This window comes from Sus scrofa, chromosome 2 (assembly GCF_054392235.1).
Source record: "Sus scrofa isolate SSC_HxYL_T2T_F1_AM1 chromosome 2, Sscrofa_HxYL_maternal_Yorkshire_Landrace_v2.0, whole genome shotgun sequence".
Lineage (NCBI taxonomy): Eukaryota > Metazoa > Chordata > Mammalia > Artiodactyla > Suidae > Sus > Sus scrofa.
Genome location: NC_139384.1, coordinates 121992860 through 122010161, shown reverse-complemented (window position 1 = coordinate 122010161; position 17302 = coordinate 121992860). Strand labels below are relative to the sequence as shown.

General features: G+C 35.3%; 1 long non-coding RNA gene across 6 annotated transcripts in view; it reads left to right on the top strand.

The window, feature by feature from the left end:
* The window catches only part of LOC146405666 (uncharacterized), a 435623-nt gene that overhangs the window by 233364 nt on the left and 184957 nt on the right, over positions 1–17302 (top strand). Inside the window, exon 4 of one of the 6 annotated variants that reach the window (XR_014838475.1) lies at positions 13716–15532. The exons of the other annotated variants lie outside the window; for them this stretch is intronic. This is a non-coding gene — a long non-coding RNA (uncharacterized LOC146405666). Of the gene's footprint in view, positions 1–13715; positions 15533–17302 lie in introns of those variants that run through there. 6 annotated transcript variants of the gene reach the window in all.

Below are 17302 nucleotides of genomic sequence, written 5' to 3'. Positions count from 1 at the left end.
CCTATATGGATGCCTTTTATTTCTTTGGTTTGTCTAATTGCTGTGGCCAGGACTTCCAAAACTATGTTGAATAGCAGTGGTGAGAGTGGGCATCCCTGTCTTGTTCCAGATTTGAGTGAGAAGGCTTTCAGTTTTTCCCCATTGAGGATTATATTTGCTGTGGGTTGATCATAAATGGCTTTGATTATATTCAGGAATGTTCCCTCTATACCCACTTTGGCGAGGGTCTTGATCATGAATGGATGTTGGACTTTGTCAAATGCTTTTTCTGCGTCTATTGAGATGATCATATGATTTTTGACTTTTTTTTTGTTAATGTGGTGTATGATGCTGATTGATTTGCGTATGTTGAACCATCCTTGTGAACCTGGGATGAACCCAACCTGGTCATGGTGTATAATTTTTTTGGTATGTTGTTGGATTCGGTTGGCTAAGATGTTGTTGAGAATTTTTGCATCTATATTCATCAATGATATTGGGCGATAGTTTTCTTTTTTGGTGGTATCTCTGTCTGGTTTTGGAATGAGGGTGATGGTGGCGTCATAGAATGTCTTTGGGAGTGTTCCTTCTTCTTCAGCCTTTTGAAAAAGTTTAAGGAGGATGGACACCAGATCCTCTTTGTATGTTTGGTAGAATGCGCCTGTGAAGCCATCTGGTCTTGGGCTTTTATTTGTAGGGAGTGTTTTGATGACATATTCAATTTCATTTCTAGTGATCGGTCTGTTCAGTTGGTCTGTTTCTTCTTGATTCAGTTTTGGCAGGCTGTAAGATTCTAGAAAATTGTCCATTTCTTCCAGAATGTCAAACTTGTTGCCATATAGTTGTTCATAGTATTCTCTTATGGTTTTTTTTGTGTGTGTGTTTCTGCCATATCCATTGTGATTTCTCCTTTTTCATTTCTAATTTTGGTTATTTGGGTTCTTTCTCTCCTCTTTTTAGTGAGTCTGGCCAGGGGTTTGTCAATTTTGTTCACCTTTTCAAAGAACCAGCTCTTGGTTTTATTAATTTTCTCTATTGTTTTTTGAATCTCTATTTTATTGACTTCTGCTTTGATCTTTATAATTTCCTTCCTTCTGCTGACTTTAGGACTTTTTTGTTCTTCATTTTCTAATTCATTTAGGTGGAGGGTTAAGTTGTCCATTTGGGATCTTTCTTCTTTTTTGAGCAAGGCCTGTATTGCTATAAATTTCCCTCTGAGCACTGCTTTCGCAGCATCCCATAGATTTTGAGAGGTTGTGTCTTCATTATCATTTGTTTCGAGGTAGTTTTTAATTTCCTTCTTGATTTCCTCATTGACCCATTGGTTTTTTAGTAGCATGTTGTTTAGTCTCCATGGAGTAGGTTTTTTCTCTTTCCTTTTCCCATGGTTGGTTTCTAATTTCATGGCATTGTGGTCAGAGAAGATACTTGAGATAATTTCTATGCTCCTAAATTTATTGAGATTCACTTTGTGTCCCAATATGTGGTTGATTCTTACGAATGTTCCTTGAGCATTTGAGAAGAATGTGTATTCTGCTGTTTTTGGATGTAGTGTCCTGAAGATATCAATGAAGTCTGACTTTTCTATTGTTTCCTTTGGATCTCTGTTGCTTTATTGGTTTTCTCTCTAGAGGATCTGTCCATTGATGTGAGGGGGGTATTAAGGTCTCCTATAAATGTACTCATTTTTAAATGTTTCAGTGAGATTCAGTAAACTTACAGAGTTGTATAGTCATTATCACAATCTAATTTTATAACATTTCCATCGTTCTGAAACCAAATCTCATGCCCAATTGAGGTGACTCTTTGCTCTCACCCTTGGGCTTAAGCAACTGCAAGTCTGCTCTTTATAGATACACCTTTTTAGCCACTTAACATAATAAATGGAATCATACAATACATGGTCTGTGATTTCTGGCTTCTTTGCTGACACTGCCTTAGTGTTCATCCATGTTGTAGCATGTAGTATTACTCTGTTCTTGATCAGAATTTTGAGACTGTGTTCTCACATATATTTCATAAACACCTAACAGAGAGACTCATAATTTCCCTTGAATTCCCTAACTAGTGACTAACCAGTGGCTTCACATATCTCTCTCAATGCCACAGCACAACCAGCACTTAGATCTGTAGTTGAAAGACAGCAGTGTCACATCTTTTCCCAGTACCACCTGGGACTGGAAGGTGTTGGCTGTCAGTAGAGTAAGGTGGATTATCCTATGTCTTCTTTCAGATTTCACTATATGTTAAAGTGAGAACTCTGTTTGCTATACATTTGATGTACACATTTCTAGACCATGACAAATATTATAAGTATAAGATAAAATCTATTCCACCCTATTTTAATACCATCATTAATGCACATTGTTTTAAATGTAAAAATATAGATTCTGTAACAAGATATATAAACAAGGATTCCTGTGCATCAGCCATCATACATGATCATCCTGAGCCCAGTGTGCTATCTTAAACTATAAGCTGGTCTCTGAACTTTTCTTGTTAGGATTATTGTAATCATTGCTGTTGCTCCTTTATTTTTTTTGCATATGGTTTATATATTAAACATAATTTTTGCATATAATGTTGCTGCACAACAACTATATTCTCCCATGTTATCTGAAGAGATTTTTGTTGTCCCTTTAGATTTTCCATGTACATAACCATGTTAGAAGAAAGTAATTCATCAGCTAAAGGTAGATATGGAGTGAAAAATTGAAGACATAGAGGTCTATATTGTTTTACCTAAAAAGAAGATATAAACATGAGGAGGGGTGAGGAAAAAGAGAGATGTAGGTACTCTTGGATAATGTCCTATAATCATCAGCACTAACCTGACAAAGGCTGCTGATTTGTACCTCTATTGTGAGATAATTTCATCCTTATATTTCAAAACAATGCAGGTCTGGTTTATAAAGACAATCTAAAAAAAAATTACATTGTTAAGTGCTAGATAAAGAACTGATCAAATTACTATAATCTATTTCTACATAATTGTCTAGCAAGAAGAAACAGAAGAAAGGTAGGAAATGGGTGTCACCTTTGCACCCTGTTTGTCAATCAATAGAAAAGCAGATGAGTAGATTGTGGTTAGAAAGCTATCACTGAGCAAGGCAGCATTAAACTTGGGACTGTGCAAATTATTTCTTGCAAGCCACAAAGATATGCTAATGAGTATCATGGTGAGAAACCTCTATTGCTCATCATACAGTTTCAAAACTAACATTAATCCAGAAGCTGTGTGAATGCTGTTCACTACACATAAAAGACTTTTTTTTTCTTAATTTTTGTCATTTGGTATATTATATTTGGGACACAGAAGCACATTATGCAGCCACATAAACTATTTAATATCAAGCAGGGGCTATAAGAGCAATTAGCTGAACAAAGAGACAAATAGAGTTTAAAAAAAAACAAATTCAAAGATCTTGTGACTCAATTTTGATATAGGTAACTATTAGAACAGGAATGCATTGGCATGACTTGGCCATAATGGTAAAGATAATATGAATGAAATGCAAATTAAGGATTCTAAGATAATAGTCTTCTACCAAAAAAAGCATAATCTCCTAATTTTCACTTCTTTAAATTGTTGGACTTAACAATTAAATTAACTACCAAAGAGAAGTCTGTCCCCTTTTGCACATTTAAAGTGAACTAACAGATGGATAATTTTTTGTTTTTGAGTGCCATATGTTATATTCCTCAGTTCAAATACCACTACCTTTATTTCACACTCAAAATATTTTGCTGAAGTCTAATTTAGGGTAATTGTATTTTATGGTGATTCTGATGTAAGAAACAGTTTAGATTAACAGGAAGGGCAGGAGAGAGGCTTCCTCATAAGAACATGGGTCTCTCAAAATTAAAAAAAAAAAATTGAAGGGGATATATGTCTATTGCAGTGTGTTTGCAGGAAAATTTGATAGATCTTTGTACCAATGCCTCTTATTCATATGACTCCGCCTAACCTTAAATGATTTCCTACATAAAAACCTGACTGGCATGGTCTGTTCTATGGGTTCATTCATTTAAGTTCAGAGCTAAATCTATGCCAATCGTCTGTGTCAGTAAAATGTTATAGAATGTTGTAGCTTACACACTGGGTGACATGGTCAAATATTTAAAAGTATCAAAATTGGGGGAAAAAAAGGATAGATTTTTCTGGTACAGCCTCTTTTACGGATTATAATCTACTTTGCAACCAAGTAGCCATCCCTAATTTCCATTTTGGTATAAGCTATTTAAAGACCACAAGTAGTCCTACAATAGGTTCTAATATCAGTCTCTAGACATTCTTCATTAAGAAACACATGAAGGATTTTAACTCAACATGTATAGAAATATTTCTCTAATGTATCTCTTCATACTTTAGGGTACACATTACAAAGTTCTTAGTCTTCCTACTTGAGAATTCTCAAAGTTCACTATATAAAAGGATTATATTTTTAATTCACTATTTTACCTTATTTTTAGATATATAAGACATCAATAGATGCATTCCTATAAACAATAATCCAAAATTTGCATACTCTATCCTAAAATTTGTCAATATATTTCATTTTACTCAATGACCTGACAGATTTTTCTCTGCATTTTACATTTATATGTGTACATAGAAAAATATGTCTGAGACTATCCATATTTTATATATAATTATTTTATACATATTTGTATTTATCCAATTTTATTTTATATACAAATTAAATGCTTTAGTGTTCTTCTATATCAATGCACATTTTCCTGCCTTCTCTTTTTAACTCTTTTTAACTCATATAGGATTTTCACTTATTTCTTTGGTTATATATATATGTGTGTGTGTGTGTGTGTGTGTGTGTATACACATAGAGAGAAACAGAGTCATAGAGCTAGGGTCAGAGAAACAGAGAGAAAGAGAGACAGAAAGAGAGAGAGGGACACAGAGGGAACTGGAGAATTGTTCACATAAAGGTTATTTTAATTTTTTTCAGGATAATATATCACTAAATTATAGCAATTGTATGCTGAAATGTTGTTTCTACTTCTAATTCAGTTCTCCAATCTCCAGCCAGTGATTAATGCTATTATAATAAGGGTTGAGTTTTGATGATGAGAAATTACAGCTGTGGATATGTAAAAGTCATGCTATCATAGCCCACATTTCCCAGATAGATACCTATATTTAGGAATGGTTATATTCTTCCAACTATTATAATTTGATTGAAGGATAATGCAGGTTAAAAGTTTCATAAATTTTGGAGTTTGACAAGTTCCCAACTTTTGTCAACCATTCTATGATTTAGGTGGGAAGAGTAGTGCATAAATCTATACCAATGTTAAAATTTTGGGAGGCAAGATGGCAGAAGAGTAGGGGGACAAGCTCGAACTCTCCCACACAAACACACACACACAAAAAACACATCTACTGGTTAAACGACTCACAGAGAACAGCAATTAATCGCTGACAGAAGAACCTAAACTCCAATAACAGCAAGAATCTTTGACATAACTGGGTAAGACAAGAGAAAAGAGGAGAGTGAGAGAAGGGGAATTGGGGCTGGACAGGCAACCCTGAATGGGAACTGTGGAAGAGAAAGGGATCCCACACCCTGGAAAGTCACCTACTTGACAGAAAGATCTACCAAATTAGAGAGATCTCCAGATGCAGAGAAGAAGGCAGCAGTAGGTCTGAGATCTGAAGAGCAGAGTGAGAACTGAACACATCATCTGAACTACTGGCACATTCACCAAAAAACGAGATGCTTGGGTGGGGGCTGGGCACCAAGACCTTGGCTTCAGAGGAAAAGCCACACTGCCTCAAAGAAGACCGACCAACAATGCCAGCCCTCAGGAAACATTCCACAGCAGTGCCAAGGCAAACACTGCCCGGCCACGGAGAGTACAACTCCACCAGGAAAAAGAAAACAACAAGCAAGATGAAGAGCTGAGAAACCACCCCAAGTTAAACCAACAGGAGAACTCACCTAAAGCAGTCAACAATGAAACAGACCTCTGCAGTCTGACACACTTGGAGTTCAAAAGGGAAAAAGGGAAAATACTGAAGGAATGGAGACAAGATATGAACAGTAAAGCAGACGCCTTCAGAATGGAAATAGAAAATATAAGGAAGAGCCAAGAAAAACTAGAAAATTCATTTGCAGAGATACAAACTGAGCTAAGGGCAGTAAAAACCAGAATGAATACTGCAGAAGAACGAATTAGTGATATGGAAGATAGAATAATGGAAATAACCCAAACAGGACAGCAGACAGAAAACCAAATGAAAAAAAAAAAAAAAAATGAAAGCAATATAAGAGACCTATAATATAAAGCAGGCCAATCTCTGCATAATAGGAATTCCAGAAGGAGTAGAAAAAGATAAGGGGATGGAAAATATATTTGAAGAAATTATCACTGGAAACTTCCCAAATTTAAAGGATACTGGGTTCAAGATACAAGAAGCACAGAGGGCCCCAAACAAGTTGAACCCAAATAAACCCACACCAGGACACATTATAATAAAAGTGGCAAAAGTTAATGATAAAGAGAAGATCCTAAAGGCATCAAGAGAAAAGCAGGATGTTACTTACAAAGGAACCCCCATAAGGTTATCAGCTGATTTCTCTACAGAAACTCTACAGGCCAGGAGGGAATGGCAAGAGATATTTAAAGTGCTAAAAGGAAAAAAAAATGCAACCTAGAATACTCTATCCAGCAAGAATATCATTTAAAATAGAAGGGGAAATAGGTTTTTTTTTCCAACAAACAAAAGCTAAAAGAATACAGCAATACAAAACCCAGGCTAAAAGAAATATCAAAAGGGCTTCACTAAACCAAAAAGAAAGAAAGGAAAGAAAGGGGGGAAAAAAAAAAAAAGAGGAAGAACTAGGATTGAGGAAACCACAAGCAGAGGGCAGTCACTCAAATAAGCCAGCATACAGATTTAATCATGAACATGTTTAAAACAAAATAAAATTAAAAAGAAAAAAAGAGTCATCAAAATCATAAAATATGTTTTTTTTCTCTTTTAAATTTTAGTATAGTAATGAACTGTTTGAACCTACAAGACCATCAGGCTAAAACACACAATTATAGGAAGGGGTTAGCATACTTAAAAAACAGGGCAACCACAAATCAAAACCAAACATTTCATTCACAAAAAATGAAAGGAAAAACACTCAAGCAGAAAATAATTGGAGACCATCCAACCAAAAAGAGAAAGGAAGAATGGGGAACCATAGAATCAACTGGAACACGTAGTTTAAAATGGCACTAAATAATCATCTGTCAATTATCACCTTAAATGTCAATCAAAAGACACAGAGTGTCTGAGTGGATAAAAAAGCAAAAACCTTCCATCTGCTGCCTACAAGAAACTCACCTTAGGACAAAGGACACATATAGATTGAAAGTGAAGGGGTGGGAAAAAATATTTCATGCCAATAGACATGACAGGAAAGCAGGAGTTGCAATACCCATATCAGACAAAATAGATCTAAAACAAAAGACATAAAGAAAGAGAAAGAAGGACACTATTTAATGATTAAGGGATCCATCCAAGAAGAGGATATTACTATCGTCAACATTTTTGCCCCAAATACAGGAGCACCCAGATACATGCAACAAATATTAACAGACATAAAGGGAGAAATTGATGGGAATACAATCATAGTAGGAGACTTGAATTCCCCACTCACATCACTGGACAGATCTCTAGACAGAAAACCAATAAAGCAACAGAGATCCTAGAGGAAACAATAGGAAAGCTAGACTTAATTGACATCTTAGGACACTACATACAAAAAAAATCAGAATACACATTCTTCTCAAGTTCACATGGAACAGTCTCAAGGATCAACCACATATTGGGACACAAAGCTAACCTCAACAAATTTAGGAGCACAGAAATTATTTCAAGTATCTTCTCTGGCCACAATGGCACGAAACTAGAAATCAACCACAGGAAAAGAAATGAGGAAAATCCTACTACATGGAGACTAAACAACATGCTACTACAAAACCAATGGGTCAATGAGGAAATCAAGAAGGAAATTAAAAAATACCTTGAGACAAATGATAATGAAGACACAACCTCTCAAAATCTTTGGGATGCCACAAAAGTAGTGCTCAGAGGGAAATTCATAGCAATACAGGCCTTCCTCAAAAAAGAAGAAAGACCTCAAATTGACAATTTAACCCTCCACCTAAACAAATTAGAAATAGAAGAACAAAAAAAGACCTAAAGTCAGCAGAAGGAAGGAAATCACAAAGATGAGAGAGGAAATCAATAAAATAGAGATTCAAAAAACAATAGATAAAATCAATAAAACCAAGAGCTGGTTCTTTGGAAAGGTAAACAAAACCAACAACCCCCTGGCTAGACGCACTAAGAAGAGGAGAGAAAGAACCCAAATAACCAAAATTAGAAATGAAAAAGGAGAAATCACAACGGATATGGCAGAAACACACACACAAAAAAAACCATAAGAGAATACTATGAACAACTATATGGCAACAAGTTTGACATTCTGGAAGAAATGGACAATTTTCTAGAATCTTACAGCCTGCCAAAACTGAATCAAGAAGAAACAGACCAATTGAATGGACCAATCACTAGAAAAGAAATTGAATATGTCATCAAAACACTCCCTACAAATAAAAGCCCAAGACCAGATGGCTTCACAGGCGCATTCTACCAAACATACAAAGAGGATCTGGTGTCCATCCTCCTTAAACTTTTTCAAAAGGCTGAAGAAGAAGGAACACTCCCAAAGACATTCTATGATGCCACCATCACCCTAATTCCAAAACCAGACAGAGATACCACCAAAAAAGGAAACTACCGGCCAATATCTTTGATGAATACAGACGCAAAAATTCTCAACAAAATTTTAGCCAACCGAATCAAAAAACATATCAAAAAGATCATGCACCATGACCAGGTAGGATTCATCCCAGGTTCACAGGGATGGTTCAACATATGCAAATCAATCACCGTCATACACCACATTAACAAAAGAAAAGTCAAAAACCATATGATCATCTCAGTAGATGCAGAAAAAGCATTTGCGAAAGTCCAGCATCCATTCATGATCAAAACTCTCGCCAAAGGGAGTATGGAGGGAACATTCCTGAACATAATCAAAGCTATTTATGATAAACCCACAGCAAATATAATACTCAATGGGGAAAAACGGAAAGCCTTCTCACTCAAATCTGGAACAAGACAGGGATGCCCACTCTCACCACTGCTCTTCAACATAGTTTTGGAAGTCTTAGCCACAGCAATTAGACAAACCAAAGAAATCAAAGGCATCCACATAGGAAGAAAAGAGATCAAACTGTCACTGTATGCAGACAACATGATATGATACATAGAAAACCCTAAGGACTCAACCCCAAAACTACTTGAACTGATTGATAAATTCAGCAGAGTAGCAGGATGTAAGATTAACATTCAGAAATCAGTCGCATTTCTGATACCAACAATGAAATATTAGAAAAGGAACACAAAAATACAAATACCTTTTAAAATCGCACCTCAAAAAATCAGATACCTCGGAATACACCTGACCAAGGAGGTAAAGGACTTATAAGCCGAGAATTATAAAACTTTAATCAAAGAAATTAAAGAAGACGTAAAGAAATGGAAAGATATTCCATGTTCATGGACTAGAAAAATCAATATTGTAAAAATGGCCATACTACCCAAAGCAATCTACAGATTCAATGCAATCCCTATCAAATTACCCATGACATTTTTCATAAAACTACAACAAAAAATCCAAAAATTTTTATGGAACCACAAAAGACCCAGAATTGCCAAAGCAATCCTGAGAAACAAAAACCAAGCAGGAGGCATAACTCTCCCAGGCTTCAGGCAATATTAGAAAGCCACAGTCATCAAAACAGTGTGGTACTGGTATCAAAACAGTCAGATAGACCAATGAAACAGAATTGAGAACCCAGAAATAAACCCTGACACCTATGGTCAATTAAGCTTTGACAAGGGAGGCAAGAACATAAAATGGGGAAAAGAAAGTCTATTCAGCAAGCATTGCTGGGAAACCTGGACAGCTGCATGCAAAGCAATGAAACTAGAACACACCCTCACACCATGCACCAAAATAAATTCAAAATGGCTGAAAGACTAAAATATAAGACAGGACAACCATCAAACTCCTAGAAGAGAACATAGGCAATATACTCTCTGACATCAACCTCATGAATATTTTCTCAGGTTCAGTCTCCCAAAGCAGCAGAAATAAGAGCAAAAATAAACCCATGGGACCTCATCAAACTGACAAGCTTTTGCACAGCAAAAAGAAACAAAAAAGAAACCAAAAAGACAACTTACAGAATGGGAGAAAATAGTTTCAAATGATGCAATGGATGAGGGCTTAATCTCTAGAACATACAAGCAACCTATACAACTCAACAGCAAAAAAGCCAATCACCCAATGGAAAAATGGGCAAAAGACCTGAATAGACTGTTCTCTGAGGAAGATACACAGATGGCCAACAAGCACATGAAAAAATGCTCAGCATCCCTTATTATAAGAGAAATGCAAATGAAAACTACCATGAGATACCACCTCACACCAGTCAGAGTGGCCATCATTAAGATCTCCACAAATAACAAGTACTGGAGGGTGTGTGGAGAAAAGGGAACCCTCCTGCACTGCTGGTGGGAATGTAAACTGGTACAGCCACTATGGAGAACAGTTTGGAGATAGATACCTTAGAAATCTATACATAGAACTACCATATGACCCCACAATCCCACTCTTGGGCATATATTCTGAAAAAAGTTTCCTTGAAAAAGACACATGCACTCGCATGTTCATTGCAGCGCTATTCACAATGGCCAGGACAACCCAAATGTCCATTGACAGACGATTGGATTAGGAAGAGTGGTATATATACACAACGGAATACTACTCAGCCATAAAAAAGAATGACATAATGCCATTTGCAGCACCATGAATGGAACTAGAGAATCTCATACTGAGTGAAGTAAGTCAGAAAGACAAAGACAAATACCATATGATATCACTTATAACTGGAATCTAATATACAACATGAATGAATATTTCCACAGAAAATGAAATCATGGACTTGGAGGATAGACTTTTGGCTGCCCGGGGGGAGAGGGAGGGAGTGGAAGGTATTGGGAGTTTGGGGTTATCAGATACAACTTGATATGTATTTACAATGATATGCTGCTGAGTAGCATTGAGAACTCTGTCTAGATGCTTATATTGCAACAGAACCAAGGGCGGAAAAAAAAATGTATACATGTGAGTGTAACGTGGTCCCCATGCTGTACAGTGGGAAAAAAAATGAAAAAAATGAATTAAAAAAATTTTACTAAGACATAGATTCTTTGAATTGAATGAAAAATACTTATTCTGTATCTCCTTTTTTAAATTATTTATTTATATTACTCAGTGAATTTTTTACATTTATAGTCGTACAATGATCATCACAATCCAGTTTTTTAAGATTTCCATCCCACAACCCCAGTGTATTCCCCCAACCCAAACTGTCTCCTTTGGAGACCATAAGTTTTTCAAAGTCTGTGAGTCAGTATCTGTTCTGCAAAGAAGTGCATTGTGTCCTTTTTTCAGATTCCAAATGTCAGTGATAGCATTTGATGTTGGTGTCTCATTGTCTGGCTAACTTCACTTAGCATGATAATTTCTAGGTCCATCCATGTTGCCAAAAATGCCAGTATTTCATTCATTCTAATGGCTGAGTAATATTCCATTGTGTATATGTACCACATCTTCTTGATCCACTCCTCTGTCGGGCATTTAGATTGTTTCCATGTCTTGGCTATTGCAAATAGTGCTGCAATGAACATCAGAGTATATGTGTCTTTGTGAGTCATGGTTTTCTCTGGATAGATGCCTAGGAGTGGGATTGCTGGATCAAATGGTAGTTGTATTTTCTGAGGACTCTCTATACCATTTTCCACAGTGGTTACCAACAGTGTAATAGGGTTCCTTTTTCTCCACCCCCTCTCCAGCACTTATTGATAAACCCTTAGCCAGATTTATTAAGAAAAAAAGAGACAAGACTCAAATTAATAAAATTAGAAATGAAAAAGAAGAAGTAACAGTGAACATCACAGAAATATAAAGGATCATAAGAGACTACTATATGCAACCATACGCCAATTATAAGGAAAACCTAGAAGAAATGGACAAGTTCTTAGAAATGTACAATCTTCCAGGACTAAACCAAGATGAAATAGAAAAGATGAACGGACTGATCACAAGTACTGAAATTGAAACTCTGATTAAAAAACTTCCAACAAACAAAGTCCAGGACCAGATGGCTTCACACGCAAATTCTATCAAACATTTAGAGAAGAGCTAACACTTCTCCTTCTGAAACTATTTCAAAAAATTGCAGAGGAAGGAATACTCACAAACTCATTTTATGAGGCCACCATCACACTGATACCAAAACCAGACAAAGATACCTCAAAAAAAGAAAACTACAGCCCAATTCCACTAGTGAACATAGATGCAAAAATCCTCAATATAATACTAGCAAACTGAATCCAACAATACATTAAAAGGATTGTACATCATGATCAAGTGGGATTTATCACAGGCATGCAAGCGTTCTTCAATATCCACAAATCAATCAGTGTGATACGCCACATTAACCAATTGAAGAATAAAAACCATATGATCCTCTCAATAGACGCAGAAAAAGCCTTTGGCAAAATCCAACACCCATTTCTGATAAAAACCCTTCGGAAAGTGGGCATACAGGGAACCTACCTCAACATAATAAAGGCCCGTTTATGACAAACCCAGAGCTAACATCATTCTCAATGATGAAAAGCTGAAAGAATTCCCACTGAGATCGGGAACAAGACAAGGATGTCCACTCTCACCACTACTCTTCAACATTGTTCTGGAAGTCCTAGCCACAGCAATCAGAGAAATAAAAGAAATAAAAGGAATCCAAATTGGAAAGGAAGAAGTAAAACTATCACTATTTGCAAAAATAGTGATACTATACCTAGAGAATCCTAAGAACTCTACCAGAAAACTGTTAGAGCTCATCCATGAATTTGGCAAAGTCACAGGATACAAAATTAATACACAGAAATTGACAGCGTTTCTACATACTAACAATGAAAGATCAGAAAGAGAAATTAGGGAAGCAATCCCATTTATGATCGCATCCAGAAGAATAAAATACCTAGGAGTAAAGAGACAAAAGTCCTGTATCTCCTTTTAGTTTTATCATTTACTTGACAAAATTACATACCAGAGATTGACATTTAAAATGGGAATGCAAAACCCCTTCAAGATTGACTAATGAAATTGGAAGGTGGCTTAATGGCTTGGAAAGATGAGAAAATATATTAATCTTTTATTTTCTGAAATCGCAATTTTCTGAGGAAGATAATAAATGTAGTTTTATTTCAATATTTTTAAACTCATATTCTGATAACCTCCTGGTTATCTTTTGGGTGTCTAACAAAGACTTGCTCTTCCACTTCACATTAGAATCACTAAATTATGATGATATCTCTAGAATAGTAATTTCTATATGAATAGAGACTGAAAATATACAATGATAACAGCAAAATCAGTTTTAGTCTGACTTCCATCTCCTCTAGGTCAGGGGTTCAACAGAAACTGTCAGAGAAGATTCCTCAGAAGATTTGTAAAAAGAAATATGGTCGAGGTTTCAAGACAATATAATCTGGATTTGATTATTGCTTCTTACAGACTGCGTGATCTTGGTTAATATACTCAACCTTCCTGTACTTCAGTTTTCCCTTCTGAAAACAGAGGATGATAATACTATGATTTTCAAGGAGGACTAAATAAGGTATTTCATGAAATAAATAGCACAGTGCCTGGAATATTAAGCACTAGATATGAATTAATCTTCCTGACATCAGAAATTACATAACAATATTATTTTTATCTAACTAAAATAATTAAAGTTTTCCTAACCAATTCTTACCATTGTAAACCTGAAATTTTCCTTGTGGCACCAATCAGCTTTATCTGTGCATAATAGTTTACAAACTCATGCTTAAACTAGTTTGAACACAAGGATTTCAGGATGGTGCTTAGGTGATGGTAGAATGAAAAGATGAATAAAGCACACCTAAGTTATTATACTTCTTTGATTATTTTTGTGTTCTCTATGAGTTTATGTGATATCAAACATTGAAGTGTATACAACCTTAGCACGTATAGGGGTGTATTTTTAACCTATGCAGAGGATCGTTTCTTTACACCTTGTATCAGCTGGACAACTGAAGAAGTTAATCTTACACTTAAATATGTGTTCTATAGCCTCTGAAATAGCAACATAACTTTGTGAAGTTTTCCTTTTCCATTTTTTTCCTAGATGAGAAAGACGAGAAGGAATTTTTCTTTCCCTTGGTGAACATCTTTTTATTGCTACTCCCAAGCTGTACTTTGTATCTTTCCTTAAAAATTTGCCAATGTAGATATAAATTTGAATATATGCTCTTTTATAAATTTGAATATATGTATATATCAGTAAACACAAAATTAATATTTTCTCATGCTATTCCAGACATGGATTATCAATATCAAATCATGTAAGTATTTTCATATATATTTTCACTACAGAAACTCACCTGTATATTGTTTATTGTCTTTGAAATATATATATATACAAACACCTGCTAAAAAATAATGTAAATGATTTGTGTTGTTATTTTTATTATCACATGGATATATTTGATCTCTACCGAGCTTACCTTTTCTTTGATCACTGAGAGAGTCACTACAGATACTGTGAATCAATCTGTGTCTCAGTTGCTGGCAGGTGGAAAATGACCATCTCTTCTGCTTTACTGAACTGTTCACTGTGATTTGAGTACAAATTTATAGAATCAGAATTTTCTGTTGAACAATAAACACTTTCTGAAAACTTAATATGGTCCTTCTTTAGGTATTTTCTAAGAACCATATGTAGGGTTTTTTGGTGATTTTTATTTACATTTTTCCAGTAATACTTTACCTACAACTTTGGTTCATTTTCTATTCTGAGATAATTTATTGCTTTTAGAATTATGGCTATACTTTACAGTAATTCCCTACTGCAGGTTATTTTTAGTTCCTAACTCCTATTTGGTTACTATTCAGAATGCAGTGTTTATGACTCTAATTTAGTCTATATCATAGTCAGTGTTCATGTCAGTGTTAGAACTTGGTCATTTTTATTAATATGTTAGAAGTTGATCAACCTAGAGTCATAACAAAGCAGATGTGAATACTGACATTTAAATGTAGAGTGTGGGAGTTCCCTTTGTGGCTAAGCGAGTTAAGAACCTGACGCTGTCTCTGTGAGGATGTGGTTCAATCCCTGGCCTTGCTTAGTGGGTTAAGGATCTGGTGTTGCCACAATCTGCAGCATAGGTCACAGATGCAGCTTGAATCCAGTGTTGCTGTGACTGTGGCATAGGTCTCAGCTGCAGTCCACTTTGACCCCTAGCCTGGGAACTTACATGTGCTGCAGGTACTACCATAAAAAAAAGAAAATAAATAAATAAATAAATGTAGAATATGTTCATAGATGAGCCTTTTGAGATTCACATCACAGTTGTGCAGTTAAGATAATGTCCATGTTGTATAGTCTATATTTGTAAAGGATCTAAGTGAATAATATTGTTACCTATAGTCTGAAGTTTATACAAAAAGTTATTTTTTAAATTCTCTCAACAAGACACTCTCATATTCATTTTTAGATGAGACCACTTAAAGATATTAAGTACCTTCTAAAATCCCATAGTTAAAATTTGTCCACATGTCAAGGTTTTTTTTTGTTTGTTTTTTTTCCTGTATTTCTCTTACTTTAGTGTCTCTTAGTTTTTAAAGTTTAGCACATCTCTCTTGAAAAGGATATGATTGTAATGCTTGGTGTACTGAACAGAGCTAGACAAATAGACCTACAATTTCAGCTAGCTCTACTGCTTATTAATTCTGTGATACTGGATATCACAATGAGAGTTTTCAATGCTTATTTCCTTATCTATGAAATGTAGAGTTTATAGTAGATGACTTCTGACTTCCTCCTGGACTCTGAAATTCTAACTCTGATCAATACCCTATAATTTATTCTTTTCCCAAATTGTGATTGCAAGCTCCAACCTAGGTTTTAGTCTTCAGGAATGCTAAACCAGGTCACATATTAGGACCTTATTTTATAATCATATTCATCTTCTTATAACATTCTGGTACTCTTTTTACTATCAATAAGTCTGAAAAATTATGAACCATTTAGCTAAATAAATAGTCTTTAAACTCTTTTAGCCATGGTTACTCAATCTTGGCACTATTGTAATTTTGGGCTGGATTATTATTATGTTGTGGGGGGCTGTCCTTCACATTTTACTACATTTAACACCATGACTGGTGTGCATAACATTAGAAGGAAAAGCACCTCTCTCTGATTGTGTCTATCCAATATGCCTTCAGACATTCTTAAATATCCCTCTGGTGATAAGCTCTAATATGCTTATAATAATATGATAAAATAGTGTTGTATTCTAGCTTTTTTATTGTTTCTGTATTTTAACTTTTTTTTTTTGTCCTTCTTATGGGTAAATTTTAAAATTTGGCCCCAGAACAAATGTTATTCTCCCTAATCTGTAGCCCCATGTGAAATAAGTTGTGGTGACTACAGTCCTCAGTTTATAAGCTACTAAAGCTGACTTCGTGACATTTAAGACCACAAACAGTTGTTAAAACTCTGAGAATTATTTATCCTTTATATGTCTCAGGTCCTTCCTAGGTTCGATTATACCTTAAATTTCTGCATCAAATCAGATCAGATGATGTGGCACTCTTCTAAAACAAAACAAAACAAAACAACAAAAAGCCCATGCTAATGTGTCTTTACCTTTAGAGAATGAAAATTCTGAAAAATATGAACTCACAACGGTTTTAAGATTTGCTTTCTGGACTCTTTTTTCCTCTTTCTACCTGTTCCCCCCATCGTATGGGTGTTGTGCATTAAGTATAGACAATCAGCTAAAATCTTTCCTGTTTCCAAGCCCTTGTGGCTTTCCATAAATGTTTAATATTATTTAAGAGAAACTTTTAGAGTTCATTATAAAAACTCAATGCCTTATGTTACAATTGAGACTCCTAGAGAGAAACCCATTTTTTGCTATTGTTCCTATTTGCACAATATATCATTTCTGGTAAATTCAAAGCACATTACTATCTTTAAATAAAGTGAATTATGGTTTATGGAGAGAGAGAAGGAGGAGGAGATAGAGAAAAACATACTGACAGGGGTGAGGGGGGTAAAAAGAGAAAACAGAAAA